This window comes from Macrotis lagotis, chromosome 7 (assembly GCF_037893015.1).
Source record: "Macrotis lagotis isolate mMagLag1 chromosome 7, bilby.v1.9.chrom.fasta, whole genome shotgun sequence".
Classification (NCBI taxonomy): Eukaryota; Metazoa; Chordata; class Mammalia; order Peramelemorphia; family Peramelidae; genus Macrotis; species Macrotis lagotis.
The window spans coordinates 160,086,547-160,109,964 of record NC_133664.1 but is presented as its reverse complement, the minus strand read 5'-3'; the positions used below and the strand labels follow the sequence as shown (position 1 = coordinate 160,109,964).

Sequence of the window (23,418 nt, the reverse complement as noted above, 5' to 3'; positions counted from 1 at the left end):
ACACACACAAGAAACCTTTCTAATCCAAGTTACTGGAATTCTTAGGTGGTATTTTGTCAGTATATTTAGAGAATATTTAAATGGGATGAGGTTAAAGGAGATGAGAAATAATTATTATGAATTAGAAAACAGATCTTGGAATAAATAACGTGGTTTAAATCTTCTTTCATTTCCTGTCATGTAACAGCTATAACCAAGTACTACTAATACTATAAATAACAGGTAATAAAAGTGGATTTTTTAAAAAGACGAGCAGAATTTCTTGGAAGTGTGACCCTTTTTAGACACATTGAAAAAGCAATATTAGAGGTCATCCATCAGATATGAAAATTAACTTATGCATACGTATATATATACACACACATCTATGTATACAGAACCTTTTTATAGGTTTATTATGATTTTACCTGCAATGTTTAGCTGACAATCTCCATTAAAACATTCCCAAGGTCATCAGGTACTTCTAAGAACAATGACCACATGACTCATTAAGAGTCAAACAGAAGCTTTCCTGTCTTTTCAGAGAAGGAAATTCTAGACTGCTTTAGATGGTCTGTCCCTAAACACATATATTTTATACAATGGCAAAGAGATTCCTAAGCACCCAATTTTTAACTGACTGTGAGCCCAGATTAAGACAATTCTTCAACTGTTAGCATTTCCAGCCTGGAGAAGTTCAATCAGCTGATCAGCTGTGATGAACCAGTATGAATTGAGTCTATAAACCAATCTGGATAAAAAGCCCAGTTGACTGGCTGGTGCCAGCACATGAAGGTGCAAGAGGGCTGTGGAGCAGAATGGAGGCCAGTGGAAACCCATTCTCACATCATTCAGGTCTGCGACATTTTTGTGCTGAAGAACAGTTTTTCCAACAGTAACCATTTTCTCCACTAAGAGTAAATCTTCTTTCTTTAGGGCTTTACAATTTCCAGTGTGCTTCTTTGGCACCACAAGATAATGGTGTGGAGCACCAGGTCTGATATCTTGGAAGCAAACCAGGTCTTCAGGCTCGCAGGGCAGCAGTTGGGTGCTGGGCTCCTCCCGCCGGCCGATCCGACGGAACACGCACTTGGGGTCGTAGCCCTCGCCCGCCGGGGAGGCGGCCGCCCCTTCCTCCGCGCCGCGGTCGCGGCGGCTCGCTGCTGGGGGACTCCCGCTCCCCGGCCATGTCCGAGGCCCCGCTCTCAATATTACAGATTTTTTTATTGAGTTACTATTCTTTTTGAATTGTTTCTCTGAGATAAGAACAATAGAAAAGATATATCCCACATGTGTAACTTTGGAGATAGACTTAGGAGTTCATAAGTGAAATTAGCCAGGTGGCAAAATTTTCTCTATAAAAATAGAACAAAGCATTTTCTATGGTCATAGCCTGATAAAGCTATCCTGAAGTTTTACTTAGGTTGGGGTATTCATCCTATATAGATAACTAAAAAACAGGGAGACTTTTACATCAAGAATGGGGATTACTTTTGGTTTAAAAAGTAGGCCAATAAAGTAAGATTACCTACTATTTTAAAAGACAGAGGAGGGGCAGCTAGGTGGTGCAGTGGATAGAGCACCAGCCCTGTAGTCAGGAGTACTTGAGTTCAAATCTGGCCTCAGACACTTAATAATTACCAAGCTGTGTGGCCTTGGGCAAGCCACTTAACCCCGTTTGCCTTGCAAAAACCTAAAAAAAAAAAAAAAAGACATGGAGGATGAACAAAGAAGATTCCTTTTCTCAGGATAGTATTGGGATAAGGGAACTCTAGGAACTCCCTGTCCATCTTGGCCTATGAGTGATAAAAGCTCTAAGCTTCCAAGGCAATACCAAGGTTTGCATAGCTAGGCAGGAGGTAAGGTAGGAAAAGACCTCAGAAATCACTGTTCAATCAGTACATGTGATAAAACCATGGATATAGGGAAAATTGAATGCCTGCCTGAAGTCCCTGAAGGAAAGCATACCAATAAATCATTAGGATAGTATCAGTTTGCCCCTCATATGTCTTTGTTACTCTGCTATTAGTATACTCCCAAGAGATTAAACTGAATGGACTGTCCCTAGAAATTCAATGCTTTCAGATCCCTCTCTTGGGATTCTACATGACCTTGTCCTTCACAAAGAAAAGAGAACTCTCCCTTGGGTTCCTGTCAGAACACTTCACAGGTCCATCTCTGTCACTCCAGATTTAGGGATCTGAACCTTACTCCCTTTTTATTGGCAGAAGGCAACAGAAACCATCTCCCAGTCCCTTCAGAAAGATTCTCTGCTCTCTATCAGGACCAATTGACCCATGCTCAACTTTAGCTTACAAAGGGGAAAGTCTGAGAAGAAAGGTCATACTGAAAATTAGTCCATCAAGAGAGAGGTTAGGAAAAATCTGGTTATCAACATTCCATCACCAGACATATGCTGGTACTTGCTCAGCGCTGACAGTGTATTGTGGTACCTCAGTAATACAGGAAAAAGTGAAACCAATTCAAGTCCAAGAAACTCTAATAGCAGCTAGATCACCACCAATAGTCCTATTTTCCTTTCATTCAGGTTATAGAGTAGAATGGTTTTAGTAAAGGCAAGTGAGAAGGCTGCCTTGCACAACATGCCCCTCAATATAATAAACAGTCTCAAAAACTTTTTGAAAACAATTACAAAACACTTCACACACAAATAAAATCAGATTTAAATAACTGGGCAAATATCAACTGCTCATGAACAGGTAGAAGTAATATAATAAAATGACAATTCTACCAAAATTAAACTACATGCTTAGTGCCCTACCAATCCAAATTTCAAAAAATTACTTTAATGAGTTAGAAAAAAATGTAAGTAAATTCATATGGAAAAATAAAAAGTTGAGAATCTCAAGGGATTTAATGAAAAAAGTGCAAAAGAAGGTGGATTAGCCCTACTGGATCTAAAATTATAATATGAAGCATCAGTCATCAAAACTGTCTGTTACTGGATAAGAAATAGTGTGGTAGATCAGTGGAATAGACTAGGTGCAATAGCAGGAATTGATTATAGTAATCTGCTGTTTGAGAAACCCAAAGAGTCCAGCTATTGGGGAAAAAAAACTATCACTTCAATAAAACTCTTGAGAAAATTGGAAGTTAGTATGGCAGAAACTTGGATTAGACCAACATCTCACACCCTATACTAAGATAAGATTGAAATGGATATAGAAGCTAGAAGATCAAGGAATAGTTTACCTATTAGATCTATGGAAAGAGAATCAGTTTATGACCAAGGAAGAGATGCAGAACATCATTAAAAATAAGCTAGAAATTTATGACTACATTAAATTTATAAGTTTTTGCACAGATAAAACAACTGTAAACAAGATCAAAAGAAATGTAGTAAATTTGAAAACAATTTTTGCAACTAGTATTTCTGACAAAGACTCATTTCTAAAATATACAGAGAACTGAGTCAAATTTTTAAAAAGACAAGTCATTCTCCAATTGACAAATGGTCAAAGTATGCAAAGGCAATTTACAGATGACAAAATCAAGGTGATCCATAGTCATATGAAAAATTGCTCTAAATCATTACTTATTAGAGAAATGCAAATTAAAGCATTTCTAAGGTACCCCCTCATGCCTCTCAGACTGGTCAATATGATCAGAAAGGACAATGATCAATGTTGGAATGGATGTGGGGAATCTGGGACACTTGTTGGTGGAGCTGTGAACTCATCCAACCTTTCTGGAGAAAAATTAGGAATTATGCCCAAAGGGCAACAAAAATGTGTATACCTTTAGATCCAGGAATACCACTACTGGGTCTATACCCTGAAGAGATGATGAAAATGGGTAAAAATATTACATGCAAAAATATTCATAGCACCCTGTTTGTGGTGGCAAAGAATTAGAAATCAAGTAAATGTCCTTCAATTGGGGAATGGCTTAGCAAACTGTGGTATATGTATGTTATGGAACACTATTGTTCTATTAGAAACCAGGAGGGACAGGAATTCAAGGAAGCCTGGAGGGATTTGCATGAACTGATGCTGAGTGAGATAAGCAGAACCAGAAGAACATTGTACACTCTAACAGCAACATAGGAGTGATGGTCACCCTTAATGGACTTGCTCATTCCATCAGTGCAATAATTGGACACAATTTTGGGGTATCTGCGATGGATAATACCATCTGTATCTGGAGAAACAATTGTTGAAATTGAACAAAGACCAAAAGAATATTACCTTTAACTTAAAAACCCCCCATTATCTTATGTAATTTTGCTATCACTTATACTTTATGTTTCTTCCTCAAGGATATGCTTCCTCTCTCATCACGTTCAATTTAGATGAATGTATACCATGGAAACATTGTAAAGACTAACAGACTGCCTTCTGTGGGGAGTATGGGGAGGGAAGCAAGATTAGGGGGGAAAATATAAAATTCAGAATAAATAAAATCTTTTAATAAAAAAAAATAGTTTTCCACAAGACCTTCCTTACTTTCTTCAAACATCATAAGGATAGCCATAGAGAATTCTGGCTATCTATGAGTCATTACTGTTTGACTAGACCATTTTCTCTTTCTGTTATAAGGTTCTTTGGTAGCATCCCTTACTCTTCTTCTTCAGAGTTCTTGATTGTATATATGTTGCCACTTGATAATATTCATCTTGTGCCTTCTGATTCCCTTTTGGTTGACTCATATTATTAGTTCTTTGAGGCCATGATATTTTATCCTTGCTTCCAAATAGCATTGGCTGCATACATATATACATACAGACTTACATGTGTATGAATTTGTCTATATGCTATATTGTATATGATACACACACACACACACACACACACACACACACACACACACACAAATGATTACAGAAAAACCTGGATGGACTTATAAGAATTGATAGAAATAAAAATGAACAGAATCAGGAAAAACATTGTAAACAATATATCTACATTAGGTGATGATCAATTATGAATGATTCAGTCCTTCTGATCAACATAATAATAAGAAAAGTACAAAGTACTCACTATCTGTATGTATTCCCATATAGATAGAAAACTGATGTATGATGAATGCAAATTGAAGTATACTTTTTCACTTTATTTTTTTCCATGTTTTTCTTTTGATCTGTTTCTTCTTTTTCACAACTCTGACTAATATGGAAACACTATTTACATGATAATACATGTATAACCTATAGAGAAATGCCTACTATTTTAAGAAGAAGGAATAGGAAGGAGGAAGTCAAAATCTTTTTTAAAGTGAATTCTAAAAATTGTCTTCACAAATAACTGGGAAAAATAAAATGCTATTAAATTATTAGAAAAGCTGGCAATGGTATTAAAAAAAGAAAAACTGAAAGCATCAGAATGGATAATGGGGTAAACAAATTATCTCTTTTTCTAGATGATATGATTATACACTTGGAAAACTAAAGGCTACTTGAAACAATGATTTTTAACTATTTCAGCAAGATATAAAATGAATACATAAAAATAATTTCTATATATCACCAACAAAGTACCCTAAGAAGAGTTAGTAAAAGATACACTATTTAAAATTACCACAGACAGTATAAAACACCTGGGAGTACACATGACAAAACAAACCTAGAGATTGGATGAACATAATTACAAAACACTATACAAATAAAGTCAGTTTTAAAATAATTGGAGAAATATCAATTGCTCATTGGTAGCCAGAGTCAATATATAGGATAATTCTACCTAAACCAGTCTGATTAGTCAATACCATCCCAATTAAATTCCTTAAAAAAATTATTGAGGTAGGTAAAATAATTTTAACAATTCATTCGGAGTAGCAAAAGGTCAAGAATAATGAAGGAATTAATGAAACTGTAAATGAAGAAAGTTTACCTGTACCAGATCTTAGACTGTATTATAAGAAATAGTAAGTTTTATCAGTGGAAGAAAGCAAACACAGCACATTAAAGGAGATGATTATAGTAACTTTCTGTTTGACAAATGAGAAGATTTAACCTTGTAGGATAAGAATTTACTCAAATTAAAGTTAAAATTGTTGGGAAAATTACAAAATTGTCTGGCAGAAATTGGGTATAGACCAGTATCTTAGACCATTTACTGAGATAAGATCAAAATACAGACATGACTCAGATGTAATGGGAGATATAACTTAGTTCAATAGAACATGGAACAAATTCCAAATCAGATCTATAGATAGGAGAAAAATTTTATGAACAAGCAAGAAGTAGAAACTTTGTGAGATGTAAAATGGATAATTTTGATGATATTAAATAAAAAAATTATACAAATAAAGCCAGTGTAATCAGGAGTAGAAAGAAACCTAAAAATTGTGAAATTAAATTTATAGAAATTTTTTTGAATAAAAGTCTCATATATCAAGCATATAGAGAATTTGTCAAATATAACAATGAGGGGAAAGAAAAATACAAAATATATACATATTCATTTTTGCACTTATTCTTTCCAGCTATTCTGAATCTGTGTTTGCAAAAAGGCATTTCTATTTCTTTTTTTGTATTTGTTTTCCCAGCAGTAAGATTAGTACCTGATACAGGTCTTTAATAAATGTTTGATGTGTGTGAGAAACTCCATGAGTTTGACATTAAAAATAATAATTAAATTAAGTATGTGTTAACTTTCAAAGTTTGTCCTAATAAGGGACACATATTCACCACCAGGTTTAAGAAAGAGAAAATCAGAATTAAGTTACAAAAAACATTTATTTTTTAAGATTTTATTTGAATTTTACAATTTTTCCCCAAAACTTACTTCCTTCCCTGCCCCACAGAATGCAATTTGTCAGTTTTTACTTTGTTTCCATGTTGTACATTGATCCAAATTGAGTGTGATGAAAGAGAAATCACATCCTTAAAGAAGAAACAAAAAGTATAAGAGATACCAAGATCAGACAATGAGATATTATTTTTTTTCTAAATTAAAGGGAATAGTCCTTGAAATTTGTTCAAACTCCATGGTTCTTTATCTGGATACAGATGGTATTCTCCATTGCAGACAGCATAAAATTGTCCTTGATTGTTGCACTGATGGAATGAGCAAGTCCATCAAGGTTGATCATCACCCCCATGTTGCTGTTAGGGTGTACAGTGTTTTTCTGGTTCTGCTCATTTCACTCAGCATCAGTTCATGCAAATCCCTCCAGGCTTCCCTGAATTCTTGTCCCTCCTGGTTTCTAATAGAACAAGAGTGTTCCGTAACATACATATACCACAATTTGCTAAGCCATTCCCCAATTGAAGGACATTTACTTGATTTCTAATTCTTTGCCACCACAAACAGGGTGCTATGAATATTTTTGTACAAGTGATGTTTTTACCCTTTTTCATCATCTCTTCAAGGTATAGACACAGTAGTGGTATTGCTGGATCAAATGGTATGCTCATTTTTGTTACCCTTTGGGCGTAGTTCGAAATTTTTCTCCAGAAAGGTTGGATGAGTTCACAGCTCCAACAACAGTGTAATAGTGTCCCAGATTTCCTACAACCCTTCCAACAATGATCATTATCCTTTCTGGTCATATTGGACAGTCTGAGAGGTGTGAAGTGGTAACTTAGAGAAGCTTTAATTTGCATTTCTCTAATAATTAATGTACATACACATTTATTAATATTTCTCTAATCTTGCTGATTATCTAGGCATGTGTATGTGGGAGGAGGAGGCATCTAGAAAACCAGATGCCCAAAAATACAGCTGTGAGAAAGGTACTTTTTTTTTAATTCAGCTAGACTACTGAAACATCACTCAAAATCTTTCCTTCTACTTTGTATCATGTAACTCCTATGTACAATGAAGCAGCAGTAGGTCTCTATAAACTAAAGGCTGAAGTAGCGAAGGTAAGAGAAAAACATCTCAGAAGATATCATTGTTGCTGTTTGTCCTTTCTCAAAGATGGCTGTGATATCAGGAAGGTGATGCCATGACATGCACATGAAGGTTTACTGTAAGTCACTTTCTCCTCCAGAGACATCTGAGTCCACTTGCCAGATGTGGATCAGGATAACTGGAGATAGCCCTTGGTTGCAAAGCAATGGGGTATAACTTGCCTTAGGTCAGTGTCAAATGTCTGAGTTTGAATTTGAACAAGGGCTCAGGCTTTATCCACTATTCCACCTGACTGTCCCTTTAGCTAAACTCCAAATGTGTAAATGTATCACCAAAGTTTCCTTTAAAGTCAACAAAATAACAAACATTTTTATCAATACCATTTTTCCTAAAAATACACAGCTTTCCAGTATCTCCCTTTTACATATTCCTTTGCAATTTCACATTCCCTTCTTCTTTCTCCCCATACTCTTCAACTTAGATGCTTCTTTGCTGCTTCCATCTTCAAGTAAATATGCTATGGAAAAGCACAGTACTGAAGAAATAAACCAGTTCGCTTCACAGATTTCCCCACCCCCCAAAAAAAGAGTTCTGGTTCCTAAAACCCTAAGCTTGATATTCTCTTCAGGTGCTGTATTATATGACTAGCCAGGCTACCAATCTGTTGAATATATTATATCCAGTAATGACCTCAGATAAACTGAAACCTGGGAAAAGCTTTAATTTAGAAAAGTCAAGGTCACCCACACATTCTGCGTCATTGCCAGGCATCCTAATCTTTTTTCTTGCCACAGGACTCTTATGACTTTGGAAAAGAGCTAGGTTGATGACTCTGCACAGTTCTACTTCACTCAAATCCACTTCACACATAAAAAAATATTGTTTTTCTTTGAGAATGAGGAAAACAAATCCATCTGATGAGAATAGGAGCAGGGTACTCAGTTCTCTTCCAAGGTAAAGCCCCCAAATGAGTGCATGTGCCTCCCCCTTGTTCTCCCTCAACTCAGAGATCCATAAATGATTACCTATGAAAACTAGATATTAGTAGATTTCTTTGGAACTTATCTTTATTTCAGTAGATAGAGTGTTAGGCCTAAAGTCAGGAAGATTTGAATTCAAATCTAGCCTCAGTCTTATTAGCTGTGTGACCCTGGGCAAATCACTTGACCTCTGTTTTAATTCAATGAAAAAGAAAATGGCAAACCATTGTATTTTTGTCAAGAAAACTCTATGAACAGTTCATAGAGTGACAGACATAATTGAAAGACTGACCAACAAATATTTATTTTAGAGAGTAGCAGAATACCATCTTCAGTGAATTTGTAGATTTCTTTGGTTTCTTTTCATATAATAAGCTATATTTGACCCTCATTGGTCATTTCCATGGGCTATTTTATTTTTTGCTAAAACCTCAACATGATGAAAGTTAAAATTATCGACTTTTTGTTTTGTTCAGGGACTGTTTTTATTTCTAAGTCATGCTGTTTATTTTTTATACTATAGAATTCATTTAAATCTTTATTTAAATAGCTAAATTGACTTTCAAATAGGCCTAAAAGTAAATTAATCACATGAAAAGAATTTTATTATTTCTGAGTTGCTAACCTGCTGATATCACTTTGATTCAAATTTGTTTTCAATGAAGCTTTCAAAATTCATATGAAATAACAACTTTCTAAAAGCATCCTTTTAGCTAATTCTAAAGTAATAGTATTACTTATTATTCCTATGATATATACATATATGTATATATCCTAGGACACATCTTCATGATACTTGCCTTTTTTGTTTATTATTATAAACACATTTTATTTAGCATTAACCTGACAATGAAACACTCATGAAAGATATGAGCAAAGTTTAAGTCAGGAAAAAGAAATTAATTGGAAAAAGGGAAATGCTTTATAAACTCTGATACCTAAGTACTGGGTATTCATTTTGTAAAGTCAGACTCAAATACAAGTTAGAGAAATGGAAAATAATTTTTTATTGGAGCATTTTTCTAGCATGAAAGAAAATGTAAACACTTTAGACTTAGCCTTTGGATCATCACTTGTCATGTTCACCCTAAAGTGAAACAATCATGTTGAGAACTTTTGATTTTTGACATATTTCTCACATCTGTCTCTTCCTCCCTAAAATCCAATCCTAGTCAAGGTTCTCACAACCTCATGCTTGAATTATTGCAATAAACATACAATTCCTCTTCCCTCACTTCAGTTTCTCTACTTTTTTCAATTCTACTGAGATCTTTGTTGAAGTGATAACAGATCATCACTGCTTGATACTCTTAAAATATTTCTTGCATAGTTATTCTTCTCCTTAAAAAAAATCAGTCTGTGACTCTCAGTTACTTAAAGGTTAAAGCCTATATTCTTCTGACTGATATTCATTGCATAACTACCTTATTTGCCCTGAACTAAAACTATTTGCCCATCTAAATCTTACTATTATTCATCAAGAACAATTGCTCTTTCAAGTTTTACTTCTGCCAAAAGAAAGAATTGTCTTGTATATTCCCACTTTTCTGTCTTTGGTCACATTTCATACAATCATAAAATTTCAGGTCTCAAAAGAACCTGAAAGGTAATACAATCATTGATTATGAATCTACTTTACAAATATTCTGACAGTCACTCAACCTTTGTTCAAATCCTACTAACTCCAGGAACCTCCTTATTTTAAAGATATACCATTTTGTTTTTGTGCAACAGAAATTCTTAGGAATTTATCTCCCTAAAACTTTATCACATTGGCATTATTTTTCTCTTTGAAAACAAAAACAAAAAAGTGAACATGACTTCTCTTCTTCTATCTTCTCTTATCTCCAAGTCTTCCAATCTATACTCCTAAAACATGTTTTTTTTTTTTTTGTGACTCTTTCCCATACTTTTTATCCTTCAATTTTACTCCAATTAAGTAAAAGTTCTTCCTAAGGCTTGAGGTCAGGAAAAATTATTCAACATATGATCTGACTTATCAATGTAGGATGGAATTATTATGTCACTCATTCTTTCCTCTTTGTTTTCCAATTATATACAGTGGTAGTTTCTATCTAACATTTTTTGGCAAGGTTTTGAATTTTACACATTTCCCCCACCCTTTCTTCACTTTCCATTCCCCCACCCCCCACAGAAGGCAGTCTGATATTCTTTACATTGTTTTCATGCTATATACATTGATCAAAATTGGATTGAGAGAAAAAATGAAATACTAGAGATAGAAAAATTATGTAGTACATAAGACAATAAATTTTCATTGCTTTTTTTAAATTTTGGACCCTATCATACAATAATGAGATACTAATAGAATGTGCTTATCAATTACTAAGTGATATATAAATATTATCTACTATTAAAGTAGTTTAGAACATATGGTTAAAGATGGAGTTTTCATTGACCTTACAATGCAAATTCATCACAAGTGAAATGCTTTGATCTCTGATTTCAAGACCTAATGCAGTTTGACAACTCACTTTGGGCCAAAGGACCTTAAAGATTGATTTATAAGCAGAAATAACGAGGGAAACTGACCCTTTCAATTCCTCTATGAAAAGGCCTCACTAGTGCTCGGTTCTGTTCTACCTCCAAAAGTCTCTCCCAGGCATTGGAAGCAGAGACAAAGACCAACAATATATTTACATCTTTTTTTTAATTTTTTTTTTAGGTTTTTGAAGGCAAATGGGGTTAAATAGCTTGCCCAAGGCCACACAGCTAGGTAATTATTAAGTGTCTGAGATGGGATTTGAACCCAGGTACTCCTGACTCCAGGGCCGGTGCTTTATCCACTGTGCCACCTAGCTGCCCCAATATATTTACATCTTTCCAATTAAATGTTCTTGCAATTGTTCAGTCATTTTTCAATTGTATATGACTCTGTTGTATTTTGGTTTTTTTCTTCATTTCTTTTTTATATTTATATTTTATTTACACATTACTAAAATAATCTTGCTGTAAGAATAAACATAATCTTCCCTATTCCAGCAAAAATAAAAAGACACCTCACAAAAAAACAAAGTGAAAGAAAGAGAAAAAGTAATTGTAGTTCTGTCTGTGTTCCATCAGCTCCGTCTCTGGGGTGGATCACATTTTTTATCATGTCCATCAGAGAAATTGCTTCTGTTTCCCACCCCCACATTTTCTATTGTTAATTGCATTTCCCTCCTTCTATTCTTCCCCACTCCCCCTTTATCCTATTTTTTCTCTCCCTTCATGTTGTCCCTTCTCAAAAGTGTTCTATGGGGCAGTCAACTGGCACATTGGACAGAGTATCAGCCCTGGGGCCAGGACAACCAGAGCCCAAATCCCACCCCAGACACCCAACCACCACCCAGTTATGTGGTCCCAGGCAGGCCACCCACCCAGTCCTTACACTTTGCAAAAAAGCAAAAAAAAAAGTGTGCTGTATCTGACTACCAGCTCCCACAATCTACCCTCTCTTCTATCTACCTATAACCCCCTCCCTTCCCCCTGCCCCCTTTCTCCCATCCCCTTCTTCTCCTTTTTCCTCTAAGGCAAGAGATTTCTGTTTCCTATTAAGTGTGCATGCTGTTTCCTCTCTGAGTCATTTCCAATGAGACTGAAGGTTCCATCTTCCCCCCTTCCATTCTATTGCAAAAGTTTTCTTGATTCTTTTATGTGAAATATCTTAATCCATTCCACCTCTCCTTTCCCTTTCTCCCTGTACATTCTTTTTTTTCACCCATGAACTCCAACTTTATAATACTTTATGCTTTCAAATTCAACTCCCTCCTATGCCTTGTCTAGATATGCTCCTCCTAATTGCTCTATTAATTGAGATTGTTCATATGAGTTACCAGTATCATGTTCCCAGTCAGGAAAACAAACTGTTCAGCATCATTAAATTCCTCATAATTTACCCCTCTTGTCCCACCCCTCTCTGTGCTTCACCTGAGTCCTGAACTCAGTGATCAAACTCTATTCAACTCTGATAATTTCAACAGGAAAGTTTGAAATTCCTCTATTTTGTTGAATGTCTATCAATTCCCCTTGAGGCAAATGTTTAGGTTATTTTTTAGGTTTTTGCAAGGAAATGGGGTTAAGTGACTTGCCCAAGGTCACACAGCTAGGTAATTATTAAGTGTCTGAGACCAGATTTGAACTCAGGCACTCCTGACTCCAGGGCCAGTGCTCTATCCATTGTGCTACCTAGCTGCCTCTAGATGTTCAGTTTTGTTGGGTAGTTGGTTCTTGGTTGTAAACCAAGCTCTTTTACCTTCTGGAATATGATACTCCAAACCCTAGGATCCTTTAATGTAGTTGCTGTGATATCCTGTGTAACCTTGACTTCAGCACCACAATATTTGAGTTGTTTCTTTCTAGCTGCTTGTAATATTTTATGACTTGGGAATTCAGGAATTTGGATATAATGTTCCTGGAGGTTAATTTTTTTGACTCTCAGGAAGATTTTGGTGGATTCCCTCAATTTCTATTTTACTTTCTGCTTCTAGGATATCAGGGCAATTTTTTTTTTTAGAAATTCTTTTAAAAATGAAGTCAAGGCTCTTTTCCTGGACATGATTTTCAGGTAGTGCAATAATTTTTTAAATTGTCTTTTCTGTATCTCTTTTCAAGGTCAATTGTTTTTCTAATAAGATATTTCACATTTTCTTCTAATTTTTCATTCCTTTGGTTTTGTTTTATTGTTTCTTGATTTCTCACAATCATCAGCTTCCTTTAGTTCCATTCTGCATTGAAAGAATTGGTTTCTTCATAGAGCTTTGTTCTCTTCTATTCCATCTGGCAAATTTTGCTTTTTAAGGTATTCTTCTCCTCCTTAACTTTTTGGACTGCTTTTTCCATTTTACCTAAACTGATTTTTAACATGTTATTTTCTTGAACTTTTTTTGGTATCTCCTTGACCAAGCTGTTTTTCATGTTTTTCATGTTTTTCCTGATCACTCTCATTTATCTTCCCAAATTTTCCTCTACCACCCTTACTTTATTTTCAAAATCTCTTTTGAGCTCTTCCATAGCCTGAGATGAATTCTTATTTTTTTGGAGGCTTTGGAAACATAAGCTTGGACTTTGTTGTCTTCTGAGTTGTATTTTGGGACCAAAGTATTTACATGGTCAGGATCTTTTTTTCTGATTGCTCATTTTTCCAGCCTGTGCCTTGGTTTTGAGGTGCTTCATAAGTTTTTGAGTGTTATTGGGACACTACTGCAAGGACCTATAAGAGGATTTGACTGTCCTCTTGCTTGTGCTCTGGTCTATGGATGACCACAAGGACCCTGCCTCTGTCCTGGATCTGTGAGAAGGATCCCTACTCTATGGAAATATGGGGCCTCAGACTGTGATCAGGGTCTGAATGCGGACCCAGCACAAGAGTCCTGTCCCAGGGATAGCAGAGAGTCCTAGGCAGTCTCCCTCCACCCCCTTACCTTCCCCAACCCTTAGCCTTCTGTAGGCTGAGCCCTCTGGAAGCAGCTGACAGCTGACTCCCTGAACTGGTGGCTCCAAGGGCCTGCTTCTGGTTCCCAGACTGGGGCTGCACTGAGGACCATGCTGGCCTAGGCTGCATGCTCACTCTGGCAGTATTTACCCCCCCCCCCCCCGCCCCGATCTCCCAAATTGTGCTTGGTGATCCCTGGGATGGGATGTTTTGATACTGCTTCTTTTGCCAGGAACCAGTGCCCCAGGGACCTAGGGATCCAGGTACTATACAGAAAGGCTGAGCCAGCTCATTCACTCTGCCACCAGAGGATCCTGGCTGTACTATTGCATCTTCCACCTAGTGGAATAAAGCCTTTCCACAGATCTTCAAGTTACTTCAGGCTGGAGAATTGTTTCATTAGAAATTTTTGTGTTCTCCTTCAACAAAATTTAGTCACAATTTTAAGGTTTTAGGAATATTTTGGAAGAGAGTTTCAGGGAAATCCTGCCCTCATGCTGCCATCTTGGCTTCACTGCCTGTATATGACTCTTTTTGATTCCATTTTAATTTTTCTTGGCAAAGATACTAATGTAGTTTGCCATTACCTATTCCAGATAATTTTATAAATGAGAAAACTGAAGAAAACATGGTTTTCTTGCCCAAAGTCACAGAATATTAAGGGTTCATAACAGTTTTGAACTCAGGAAGATGAATCTTCCTAACTCTAGGACTGTTACTCAACTACAAAACCTCACCATCTTCCTATATGTCCTTCTAGCAATAGGTGCCTCAACTTGAGATAAAAATGACCACAATACTGTCCAGTTCAATTGCACTGCTTTCATAGCTCTGTTAATACATTCCACATTACTCTATTTACTCATATTTAGGTTATAGTTCATAACAACCCAAATACTTTCCTCATAATCACATCTTATCTTTTATAAATCTCCTGAATTGAATTATAGAATTTTTTAGAACCCATAAGCAAGATTTTATATTAAATTACAAATGAATGTCATTTCAGATTTCACTCACGTGTTTAGTGTATTAACATATATTAGAATTCTGATTTTATTAAGTATATTTCTTTCCCACTTTTGTGCTGTTTGTAATAAATAACTGAGCTTTCTTCATCCATGTAAATGGCAATTGAACAATGACAGAGTATTAGAGTTCTCCATTAGACACCTCTTTGCACATATGTTTCTGACCTTCTGATAAAAAAAAAAAGATCTATTCATCTTTATCTTCAGTGATTTAAACAATCCACAATCCCCTTTGGTCTATTATATTACAGTTGACAGTTTGCAACCTTGTCTAGAACATATAATCCAAGATTTTACAAAAATCCAGAAATGCTTTTTCTTCAGCATTCCCTTCTCATAGGAAAAATGATTACAAGATTAGTTGAGCATTATTTGTTCTTAATAAAGTTGTTTTCAGTGATAGCTGTTTTGTTTTCTAGGGACTCAATGTAACAATCCATTTTAGACTTTTGACAGAAAGCAAAATCAAACTCACTAGCAAGTAGTTTGATGTGTCCACTTTTCTCCATATGAAGAATACAACATAATTTGTTCATTTCCAATCATTTAATACTTCTGCCATTATACAAAATCACTGGTTGAGAAGCCTCATATTCCTTTAGTACACTGAGAATCAGTTCATTTAAGTGACAGTTGGTACATTTTTACCATCTTATTTATCTTTTGTTTCTAGTTCCTGATAAGCAGATTTGTTCTGTTTTCCTTAGTCTAAATATCATACCTTCTGATAAACAAAATAGAAATAAAGTAGGAAATTAGTAGTTCCATTCTGATTTAAGTCATTCATTGTCTTTTCTCCAAATTCTAATTAGCTGTCTTGTCATGATACCTGGAGAAACCCAGAAAAGCCAAGGAGTAAGGAAAATATGTGAATTTGTTTTATAATTGTGTACCCCCTCAGTAGAAGGAAGTAGTATTCAGTCACTGGGGCATTTAAAGAGATAGAAGGGTGATTCTTTTCATTGGAAAATGTAGACTGCTTTATGAGCATTGCTAGGTTCTGACCCTAGCAAATCTTTAGCATATCAGGAGGAATGGAACTGAAATGATCTGTAACCTAGTGTTTTCCATCCTGGGTATAGATACTGTTTGTGGTCCAAAAGTTCACTCAGACACTGGCAGTCAGAAGTACTGTTGTGATGTTTCTGTGCTTATCATCCACCCTCTAAGTGTCTTATGTTCCAAGCTGTCCTTAGACTGCCCCAGGCTCAGAGCTTAGGTAAGCAAGCAGGCAGAATCTCCTGTTTAATTTTCTAAATTCATTTGCATAAAACTTTCCTAACTACCCTAATTCACATTAAACTATCTTCTTCTCTCTAAATTCTTCTAGATTTACTTTAAGTTTCTTATAATACACAAAGGTAGGACTACATTTTATCTAGAGAGTTGACCCTGAATCAAAGAAGACCTGTGATCATGATGGTCTCTGGTAGTACATACTGGCTCTGAGATCTTGGCCAAGTAATACAGAAAATTTTTGTCCCAAATACACACTGGTTCTGAATACCTTATTTGCTTGTGTTTGTATCTTCAGCACTTAGCATAGGGCCTGGAATATAGTAAAGATTAATAAATATTTTACCTTCTTTCTTTCCTTTCTTTTTTTCTTCTTTCGTTTCCTCCCTCCTCCCTCCTTTCCTTCCTTCCTTCCTTCCTTCCTTCCTTCCTTCCTTCCTTCCTTCCTTCCTTCCTTCCTTCCTTCCTTCCTTCCTTCCTTCCTTCCTTCCTTCCTTTCTTCCTTTCTTCCTTCCTCCCTTCCTCCCTTCATTTTTTTCTTTCCTTCTACTTGGTCTGTCTATCATCTATCTTCCCAATGCTTACAAGGGCTTCAGGGTTTTGCCATTTGACCTGTCACTTCTCCTTTTAGAACTTAGGAACTACCTGACCTAAGAGTAGCTAGGTGATGCAGTGGATAAAGAACTGGCCTTGAAGTCAGGAGGACTGGAGTTTGAATTCAAACTCAGACACCTGACACTAACTAGCTACCTGACCTTGGTCAAGTCACTTAACTCTGATTGACTCCAATTCTCCTGATTTATATCTGGCCTCTGAAACCAGATAGCTCCAGAGGAGAAAGTGGGGCTAGTAATTCTGTACAGCACCCCCTCACTCAAATCCAATTCATGTGCTTGTTATGGCATCACCTCCTTGATGTCATGTCTTCTTCAAAAGCGAAGGTCAAAACATCACTACCTGATCTTCCCATCTACCAGATACTGAAGTTAGACTTGAGTGTTACTATATGAATTGTCTATCTCAAATAGAATATGGGTCTCTTAACTGAAAAAAATATCTCCAGTTTCTATTGGTCAAGACTTTAGCACAATGTTAGATACATATATATGTTTAATATGCACTTTTCCATTTGATTTCACTGTGAAGCCACATTTTATAATATTAGATATTACTTTACTAAACAATCCACTTTTCCATGTCTGGCCTTGATTATATTCCACAGGTTTTCAATGGAATTTTTGCTTTTGTTTTGTTTATATATTAATTTGTTTGCTTATTTTTAACAGCTCTTCATCTATTCATATAGTTATATATTTGTATTGATTAATTGATTTATTCATTTAATTTTAGCTGATTAATTAATTGAGAATAGTTTTCCTATCTTCTCTATGATGAATTTGAAGCAATCAGATGTTAGACAATTCCACTGCTGATTACTATAGAAACTTTGATCTGCTCTGTTTTCAACCTAGACCAGGTTTTCTTCCTTAAGTTATCTCATACCACCTCCCCAAATTGTAGGGACTCACCATGTTAGTATCATACTACATGTGGTCACTCAATTGGCATTAGCTAGACTAGAAGTCTAAACATTCAATATCAAGAAATTCAAAAGCATCAACATCTATAAGACTAGGGATTATAAGCATGTACTGCAACTCTTACATCAATGGAAAGTTCAGAGGGGTTCCCAGATGATTAAAGCATGTTTATTTTTACTACTTAACTAAATGTATTAAGTTTTGGTGACACATAGCAAGTTACATACTACAGAATTAAATCTATATTGAGAAATTTCTATGATTTGGGAAAATTTTGCTTCACTACATTGAGCAGAGTTTATCCTTCTTCCAAGACAATTGAAAGTAAAAAAGATAAAGGTTAAATAAATAGAAAATCCCCCAAATTTTGATGAGTGGGTATTTTATAGGCTGATAAGGACACCTAGGCTTACTTTGACTTCTTACAATAAAATTTTGGATATAACTTTGGATTAAAAAAATAACAAAACTTTAATCTTTGAATTCCTTTTCTCTGACAAGTGTTTTTCTTTTTGTAAGCAAAAATTAACAGCTTGTGTGTGTGTGTTTGTGAATTTTACTTGTCTTCCAATTTCAAGAAGCTTGCACTAAAAGATAGAAAAATCATTAATGACCCCTGAAATTTCCCTGAAGATTTTTGCTTATTTTCTTAGGATTAAATAGGATGCTTTACAACATTAGCTTATAAATTTTCACCCATACTTTTCCTTATATTTCAATGTGACTGACTTTTCCATTATGCTAAATTCCTGTAATTCATTAAAGCCTAACTCAAAAACAACCCAGTTCTAAAATCCTATACTGTTTTCCCAAGTTAGCAATTGCCCTTTTCCTATGGGACTTCATAGAGGTCTTTAATTATATCTCTTTCATTAACTTACAATGAATTATTTCTCATTTGTTATGTATTTATTGTTTGAACCAAATGACTGTTCCTTACTAAATTTTATATTGCTAAAATAGATGTTTTAATTATAAATGTATTTTGAAACATAATTATGTATATATAGGACATCTTCAATAAGTTGTAAGTACAATGAGAACAGGTATCATATTTTATCTAAACAATCTGAGCAAAACCCATAATGATAATGCCATTACTTGTTGCCCTTAGATCCTTTATTCAAGGATTAGCTTGAAAGTTTTTCTAGGAGACGTCTTTTTTTATTTCCCCTAGTTATTAAGGCTACTTCACTGATCCTTAATTACTCTACATTTGTGTTGTATTTAAGTTATAATTACTTAAATAGGAAGAAATATGTTATAGCAGGGAAATATGTTATGTTATAGTGGGGAAAGCACTAAGTAGACTTAAATACAGTTTTTACCCCCTCTGGTATTTATCACCCATTTAACAAGGACAAGGCATTTAAGGTCTCTTTTTTTCCTAAATCTAAGCTAAAGGGGTTAGTCTTTGGAATAACTTCCATTTGTACAACTATGATCCTATGAACTGCATATTTTCCCCCTTAATGATTTGATTCTTCCTTCCTTCTTGCCTTCTTTTTTCTTTTTTCCCCTTTGCTTTTTTCTCTTTCTTGGCTTCTTTTTTTTTACTTATTTTTTCCTTTTTTTCTCTTTTCTTTCTCTCTTTCTTTTTCTTTCTTTCTCTTTCTTTTTCTTCCCTAGCACCCTTCATTTACCTGGGATAAAGTAACTATTTAATAAATACTTGTTAAATTTAAGTGAATTCATTATTCAGAGTCTTTAGGACTGACATAGCATTGCTTCTTTCTCCTTAATGTGAAAGGCTCTAGTAGAATAGTAAATATATATATATATATATATATATATATATATATATATATATATATATATATTAGCAAATCATTTAATTTCTCTGTGCTATACTTTTCTCATTTATAAAATAATAGCCTTGGATTTGATAGCCTCTAGGATATATCTCTTAGCCTCAAACCCTATGATCATAGATATGTATGCCTTTCATAGAGTATGAGCCAAACGAACCTTGATGTGCCCTCAACTTTTTCCAAGTTTTATATATATTTATCTCCATTGGTATTGGTAAATGCCCATCCAGATTTTGAGGCAAACTGATTTCAAATGATGTAATATGGTATAGTAGATAGAAAACCCTTGGTTCTGATGTTACTTTGGACATATGTTGGTTAGGTCAGTCTTGGTTATTAGGTCATTTAACTTTGTCATGCTCTACATAATTCTCTAAGTAAACAAATGAATATTTATCAAGCATTTATTTTATGCCAGACACAGGGCTAAACCTTGAGATGATAAATAAAAAAAAAAGAAGAGGGGAAAATCCCTACTCTGAAGGAACTTATATTTTAATGGGAGTACATGCTATAGAAAGGAAGCTGAAACTATATTAGGATAGGAGAAGGCATTTACATAGGGAGTTATATGAAAGGAGAGGTGTATATGATGGAGAAAGTTCAGAGATATGGGGGGTACAGACCAGAGAGGAATAAAAACATGCCTGGTTTGGGCACTTTCCTTAAAATGGAGATTGGGGTAGAGGGAATACTGGAAAGAGAGCAGGGTAGATCCACGCACTTTAGATTTCCTCCACAAAAAAAAAGTCAACAAATCATCTTAGGAAGCATATAGAATAGCAAAAATGAACAAGAATAGAGGCAGTACAGTGTTCCTCCTATGCCAACTAGAGAAGATCTTAAGAAATTCTGTCAGAGATTTGAATTAAGTGAAGTAAATCCTGAAATAATAAGAGACTAGCCCTAGGGGCAGCTGGGTTGGGAGATAGACCACCCTAGGTCACAGGAATTCCCTCCTCTAGACAGTGTAAAGAATCCGACTTCTGGGCAAGATTAGAGAAAAGAACCTCGACTAGTAAGGGACTCCATGCCTAACCATGATACTATCTTAGTCCTGAGTAAGAAGGAACCAATATACAATTAGTATACAAGGCATTTAAGAGGCTTACAGGACACTTGGCTGTGGACACTTATAGGAGAACCAAGTTTCAGTCTTGGTTTCAGGCCAGCGGGTAGAACTAAGGGTTATTATAATCACTGTAAGGTTCTCAGGGAATAAGATCATTTCCTGCACAGTGTTTGTAAGAACTCCAGCTGTGGCTTAAAGGAGAGAAGGAGTCTAGAGACTGGGCCCAGGACAAAACTTTTGAGGCCAGGAATACCATCTCCCACATCAAAGGACTAGAGGTAAATATATTAACAAGTTGTTAAAAATGAAACATAAAAATAAAAATAAAAATTAGCAAGCAAAGAGAAAGAACCAAAGCATAGATAGTTACTACAAGAATAGAGAACAGGTCTCGTCTTCAGAAGAAGCTTAAGGAAAAAAACAACCTTTTCTACCCCAAAGAGTACCATCAAATTGCTACTTATAAAGAATTCATAGAAAAATTCAATAAAGACTTTAAAAACTAATTAAGAGAGATAAAGGAAAAATTTTAAAAATATGAAAAGTCCAAGGAAAACCGGGTTATGAAAAGAAAGTTAATTAACTGGAAAAAGAATGCCAGTATCTTAAGGAAGAAAATGACTCCTTGAAAATTAGAACTGGGTAAGGAGAAGTCAGTGAACTCATTAGAGATCAAGACATAATAGAATAAAACATAAAGAATGGAAAAAAATAGAAAAGAATGTGAAACACCTTGGAAGAAAAAAGAGAACAGATCAAGAAGAGAAAAAATAAGAATAATCAAAATATCTGAATGCTATTATTTAAAAGAGGATCTTGATATACTAATACAAGAAATAATTAAAGAAAATTGTCCTAAAGTGTTTATACAAGAGGAGAAAGTAGAAATAGAAAAACAATATCACTGAGCACCACCTAAAAGAGATTCTAGAAGGAAAACTAGTAGAAATATCATAACCAAATTCTAACATTCATAAGGTTAAGGAGAAAAAGAAAAACAAGGGAAAAAATTAAGCATGACAGTCACAATTAGAATTACACAAAACCTAACAGTGGCTATCTTAAAAGACCACAGGTCTTGAAATACTAGATATTGAAGAGAAAAGAATTGGGTTGTGATTAGATATATCATCACAGAAAAATTAAGCATAATCCTCAATGAAAAAAATGAACATTCACTGAACTTTCAAACTTTCAGGATTTTGTTGCAAGAAGACCTGAACTCAAAAAACCCCACATAAGAACCAAGAGAAATATAAGGTAACCATCAAAGACTAAAATTATAATGGACTCAATAAGAATAAAATATTTACTCTTTATATGTGGAAATGTAAACATATGTCCAAAATTATTAGCAATTGGGTAGTTCAAAGAAAAGATTTGGGGTAGTACTAAGTAGAATGGGATTCTTAACAGTAAAATGCTATAGGAAAATATTCTTTTTAAAAAAGAAGTTACCATCTTCTACAAATGACATGTGAAAGGAAGAACTAATACTGATGAATTAGATGAGGAAGGAGAGCTGGTAGATATGAAAACCTACTCTTATTGGAAATGGGTTAAAGAGAGAACTAAATTAAACATAATACACACACACACACACACACACAGAGGAGAGGGAGAGACAGAAGAATATTAAAAACCTTTTAAATTAAGAAAGAAATAAAAGGAGGCTACTGAGTTAGAGGGTAAGGGGGCATATAAAAGAGTATGCAGATAATTGAAAGAGGAGTACAGAAGCATATGTAAAGGAGGAATTTTTCAAAGGGTGGTAGATTAAGGAATAGGAGGGCAAGGTATTCAGTAGATATCGAGCAGAAGAATGAAGAGGAGTTGTTGCTTTTAGGAAATGTTACAAAAATTAGAGATACAGACAAACCAGCTATATAGATATCTATGAATATGTATGTGTATATATTTTTGTATCTATGTGTAGGCATGTGGGTATATGTATATACATAATTATATATATATATATATATATATATATATATTTTGGGTATATGTATGCATGTATATATGAATATGTATGCATTTGTATATATATATATATATATATATATATATATATATATATATATATATATATATATCGATGCTTAATTGTAGCCTGTGGAGAAGAGGCAAGAAAAAAATAAACAGTTCACAGGGGAGAACAGAAGAAAATTCACAAGGAAACAAATAAAAGATAAATAAATTTGAACACATTGCATAGTATTTATTTATTTTTGTTTTGTTTTGTTTTTGCAAAGCAAACAGGGTTAAGTGGCTTGCCCAAGGCCACACAGCTAGGTAATTATTAAGTGTCTGAGGCCAGATTTGAACCCAGGTACTCCTGACTCCAAGGCCGGTGCTTTATCCACTATGCCACCTAGCTGCCCTGCGTAGTATTTATTACACAGACTTTCTCAAGATGGAAAATTTGGAAGTAGTCAATCAAAGGAACGAACATAGCATTTGGTTCCAAATTGAATTGGTTTACTCAAATTGGAAGGTAGATATGTACAGTTAAAACTA

At 34.9% G+C, this 23,418-nt stretch overlaps 1 pseudogene; it reads right to left on the bottom strand.

The window, feature by feature from the left end:
• Positions 1-581: 581 nt before the first annotated feature.
• On the bottom strand, positions 582-14,339 carry LOC141494185 (adenosine 5'-monophosphoramidase HINT3 pseudogene; annotated as a pseudogene).
• Between the last annotated feature and the right edge of the window lie 9,079 nt (positions 14,340-23,418).